We start from the raw sequence: 6,000 nt of genomic DNA, 5'->3' as shown, positions 1-6,000 counted from the left end.
ATGACGGTTACGCCTCTAGGTATTTATAGGGGAAGATATAGCTGACGTGGAGGACAGCTGTATGTTACGAGTACAGAGTAAAGGCAAGATGCGTCGTGTGCTTTGGACGCGTCCTGTGAACCAAATTTCATTGCTTGGATTGTAGGATAAAAATTCCAATTTTGTTTTTAACTGCAAGTGGAATTTGGGGGGTAGTTATTATATCCGAAATTTGGCATTGAGTTGATTCGGGTCAAATGCGGATTATATACGGTCAAACACGATGCTGCGTTGTGGAAGGATAGGACGCGTCCTGACACATAGGATGCGCGTATATTTAATTTGGTGCTTTATATTCTGGTAATAGCGAAGCTTGGATATGGACGCGCCCATTTTTTGTTGACGCGTCAACGTTAGGAAAATTACCTGGTAAACGTGATCTTGTGGCAATGAAAGAGGTAGGACGCGCTTGTCTCCACTAGGACGCGTCCTGTAGTTTTGCATGCTATAAGGAACGATTGATGAGGAAATAGGGTTGGATTTATGAAGGTGAGGACGCGCCCAAAGGGTTAGGACGCGTCCTGTTTTTGGTCTATATACTTTTGATGAGTTCAGGACAGAGCTTGCATGGGGAGGAGCAATGAAAGTTATTTTTACTAATGTATTTGTTGCAGGTACTCTTTGAAGAATTCCCTCCTTGAGACGGTCAAGGAGGGGGATGTCCGTGAAAAGCTAGAAGGCCTTCAGGGGTATGCCTGATGATTGAAGGCCTCCTCCTGTATTCAACGGGTGTCCTCGTTGGGGATTCGGGGTCAATTTTGGTGTGTGCTTTGGGAGCTCTGTTCTTGTATTCAACGGGTGTCCTCGTTGGAGAACTTTGGAGTCATCCTGCACTTTGCACCCAAGAGCTTGGGATCACCTGTCCTGCTATCTGGTGGGTTATCCTCATTCGGGGGACAGGGACGCGTCTGGAACTTGGGGTGAACCGTGGTTATACCTGCGTTCGTAAATCAAGGGAGATAGCTGTAGCGGAGTGTTATCCTTGCGCAGGGAGATGCACTATCCGTGAAGTCCTACGATTACGGACGAGCCTTGGGCCTTCGCGGTTGGGCCTCATAGTTGGACATTCCTAAAGCTAGCGGAAGACGGATATTGGATGGGCTTCTACTGGGCTTAGGAGTAAGAAGTCTAAACTCATCAGACTTCTTGTTCTACGAGAACTACGTCAGGCTTGATCCCTATATAAAGGGTACGCAGGCACATTGAGAGGGTAAGAAGTTGAGAGCTGATAAGAGAGCCACCACTTACTCTGATCAATCTCAGCCTAAAACAACCACAATCAACCACACACCGCTTAAGTTTTCGGTAAAAAACCACCGTCACAGATCTTAGTTCCGGTGAGAAACCTCAATCTTTGTTGTTACCAGATTCCTCCGTCAACATTAATTATGAGATTTATGAGTTATGACCCACCCAGGAGATCCATTCAACAAACAGCAAACACAATCACACGAATTGGATCTACAAATTTGGAGGCAGATTAATAAAATATGGTAAAATGCGGTTTGTTGTACTGGCTAGCTGGTCTAGGTTTTGAAAACCCTAGCTAGCTAGGTACAAGTAATAAAACCTGAAGGAAGCTATAAAGCTGGATAGCTCAAACCTTGACTAGTCAGTTAAACCTAGAGGTGGCCAAACGGGCGGTTAGCCCCGCCCCGGCTCGCCCCGGCTCGTCAAATAAACCGTATCAACTCAACTCGTAACGGGCCGAATCTAACTCGGCACAATTCATAAAAAATAACGGGGCGTTTATGGGTTCAGTTTCCAGGATTCGGTAATCGGCACGACACGGCACTCTTGACCGGCACGAAACAGACCCGACACGCGAACCCGCTCGATTCATTGGACCCGTTCGAACCGTGAACCCGCGAACCCGCTACATTCGGTCAACCCGTTCGAACCGTTAGAACACGCACGCGCCTGCCCGTTCAAAAGGTGCCGACACGTTCTTCCTTTCAACTCAGTCTACAACTTCTGCAAACCTTCATGCCTGCATTCAAAACTTTTGTAGTGAACAACCTTTCTTCTAGGTAACGTAAACCTGAGCCTCTAACGTCTCTTTTCTTTAATCTCTCAAGTCCAACGGCTAATATTTTCTCCCTATAAATTTTGCACCAGTTTCATTTTTGTTCCACATGTCACAAAGCTCTCTCTCTCTCATTTTATCTCACTCTCACAATCTCTCATCTCTCATTCTCTCTCACTCTCACAATCACTCTTCTCCTCGCTCACTAACTCTCGCTGTACAAAAATTCCGGCGACCTTGTAATTATTCCGGCGATCTTATAAATTTTCCGGCGAAAAAATTAAAATGGAAGAAGGGGCACAGGCACAGCCTCATCACACGGTTCAACTCAAGCAACAAGTATGAGACCACCTCGACCCCTGCAACCTGGTAAGTTATTATTGTTTTTTTTTATGTTTAAAAAAATATAATTTCGATTATTATTCATTTTTTATGATTTAAAAAATGTAATTTCGATTATTATTATTCATTTTTTATGTTTTAAAAAATATAGTTTCGTTCGACTTTTAGTATACTTAGTTTTTTATTTTTTTGTTTTTAAAAATATTTGTTCTTTAAATATATTTTTCTGTTGTTTGCTAATAATGCGAATAATTCAAATACATATTTATTTACATGTTTTCAAAATAATTTATATATATGGTTATTATTGAAATAATTCGAATGTGTGATTTTGGTGTTTCAAATTTTGTAAGCCATCCGAATTAAAAAAATTATTTTTAATTTTGCAGGTAGCGCTTCCAGTGCAAGACATCAATCACATGTTTGGAATTATTATTCAAGAGAAGCAATGGAGGAAGATCCGAATAAATTTAGAATGTTTTGTTTACTTTGTATTCAAAATGGTCGAAATCCACAACCTTTTGTTCACTCTAAAGGCTCCGGTACGGGTACACTTGATCGGCATTTACAAAAACATCACGACATTACGAAGCAAAGTCACGAAAGTGGAACCGCGCGGGGAGGTTCACCACAACAAACACAAATGGGTGGTTTTGTGACATCGTCTCCCGGTGGAGGTATGCCTTTCGTCTATAATAGAGATAGAATGATTGAATCTTTTGCTACTTATGTTACACTAGACGAGTTACCTTTTTCTCACAGCGAGAGTCTGAATTTAGAGCATATGATTAAAGAATCAATAAACCCGGCATTTAAAAAAATTCCTAGGAATACACTTAAACGTCACACACAAAAACAATATTATTCTCAGCGAGCACAATTAATTGAATATTTTCGTGATTTTGATGGTATGGTTTCTTTAACTAGTGACTGTTGGAGTTCAAGTCAAGGTGAACCATTTATTTGTGTTACGGCTCATTGGATTGATTCCGAATATTTTTTTACAAAAATGAATAATTGCTTTTGATGTTATGGATGAGTCACACACCGGTTATAACATAAAAACAAGAATAGTGGAAACAATGAACGAATTTAATTTATTTCATAAGGTGTTTACGATTTCTTTGGATAATGCTTCGGCAAATGATAAAGCTATTTATTATATTTCATAAGATATTCCTACCGTATTAGATGGCGCTTTCTTGCATATTAGATGTTGTGCACACATACTTAACTTATCAGCACAAAAGGGGATTTCACAAATAACAACTTTTTTATTACCCATTAGAAAAATAATTAAATATTTACGTATAGCACACACATTAAAGAGACAATATAAAAAATTATGTAGAGAAAACGGGTTACTACCCAAAAAGTGGGATATTGATTGTCCCACGAGATGGGGTTCAACTTATAAATTACTATGTGATGCAATTAAATATAAGGTATTTATCACGGAGTTGTATAATTCTAATCCAAGAAACCAATTGGAGGATAGATTGATTGATGAATCTCAGTGGGCATTGGCAATTAAGGTACGTGATTTGCTTGAGTGTTATGCACATGCTACTAAGATTTTTTCTTACGTTTACGAACCAAATGCACATCATGTTATTGTTGAGTGTGTTAATATTGTTACTACTTTAAAAGAATTTGAAAAAGATCAACATTTTGGTTCAATTGTTGTTGATATGAAAATTAAGTGGATAGAATATTTTACTGAATTTCCTTATGTTTATGGTGTTGCATGTCTTCTTGATCCTGGTGTTAGAAAAGAAGGTTTAGAAAATATCCTAGAACATTATTACATGGTGTTAGGAGTTTCATATAATCATATGCTTTATGTAACTAATTGTTTAGATTTATTACATCGTCTTATAGATGTATATACTCCCAGAACTCCAAATCTTGTATCACCTAAGACTAGTAATACTAGTAGTAGGTTCAATAGTAAAGTGATGGATATCCTAACTAAAAAACAAAAGTGTAGAATTTCCACTACTTCTTCTGCACCTACAACTTCTTTTAGCATGACCAGAAAGTTTTTTTCTTATAATTATGAGTTAGATGAGCATTTTTCAATACTAACATGGTGGAAAAATCATGAGAACCAATTTCCGGTGTTAGCTAAAATTGCGAGGGACATTTTAGTAGTTCCCGCCTCTACAATTGCTTCTGAATCCGCTTTTAGTGCCGGTAGAAGAGTGTTGGACGAGAAGAGATCAAGTCTATCGCCGGATGTGGTAAAAATATGTGTTTGCAAAAAGGATTGGGATCAAGCCGCGAAAAGACAACAAGGAAGGAAAAAAGACGACTCGGATGGAGAAGAAGAGGTTTGGATGACAATGGACACATCATCGGAATCAGGCATGTCAACAACCGAACAACAAGAACAAGAAGAAGAAGAATTTGAATAAATGAAATAGTAAAATGATAGAATATTTTAATATTGCATTTTTTAATTTTCTTTTGATTTGTATTTTGTTCAAAATGTAAAATGCGGTTTGTTCCGTTTTTTTAGAGAGGAGTCCTCTCAAATCAATTGTAATATTTTTGTAATTAATAAAATTTATAGAGGTACCGTCCTCTTTTCTTTTATTTATTTTAACACATGTTGATATTTAAAAAGATAAATATTTAACATAATTATTATTATTATTAGCCGCAAATAATAAAAGTAAATGATTCAACAACCATTTGTTTTATTATTATGATTGAAACCACTTACAGGCTACAGATTACAGCCTACTATACTGACTGACATTGACATGACACTTAAATTCTTAAAATAACAATTGCTCAAAAATAAACACTATCAGACTCGCATAACTCGGCAACCCGCCGACTCGCCCGGCCAACACGCGAACTCGTATAGCTCGTACAAACCGCGAGTTGTACGCGAGTTTAAATATTATGATTCGGCACTAACCCGGCACGGACCGTAACATTGAACGTGCCGACCACGAATCTGCTGATACCGAACCCGCCCCGCCGGAAAACCGGCCCAGCACACACAACACGCCCGTGTGGCCGGCTCTAGTTAAACCTAGATAGTACTCCATGTTCTGTCTTGTTTGATTATTTGGATTTAATTTACTTTAGTTTGACCTTCAATTACAAATTATATTTTCTTATAATTTTGAAAAACTAAAAAAATTTATATATTAAAGTAGATTAGATATACTATCTAATAATATATTTTTTTAATTATTTTGAATAATATATAAAATTTTCAGTCAAAACTTGGTCAAATTAATTATAAAAAATAAATAAAATATATAAATTAGGAAGAAAGATGTGAATATGTGATCTGTCATAATTAGTACTTATAATTTATATAATCAGTAAAAAAGATACAAAAAGGGTAAAAGATTTTTTTTTTTTAAATCAGATTTTTTCTTGGTTTCATTAAAAAGTAAAAACTAAATTTGCAAACCAACATCGTTGCTTAAGTTAGTCAGGTTAGGGCTCCCGAGTTCGATTCTCCTAGGAGGCAACTTTGTTAGCAAGGCAATATTACTCCACGTCTGTTCCTATAAATAGATTGGGAAAGCCAAAATAAGGAAAACCAATTGTAATAATGAAAATCTTCG

The sequence above is a fragment of the Apium graveolens genome, chromosome 11, assembly GCF_009905375.1.
Source record: "Apium graveolens cultivar Ventura chromosome 11, ASM990537v1, whole genome shotgun sequence".
Taxonomy (NCBI): Eukaryota; Viridiplantae; Streptophyta; class Magnoliopsida; order Apiales; family Apiaceae; genus Apium; species Apium graveolens.
This window is presented reverse-complemented; position numbering follows the sequence as displayed.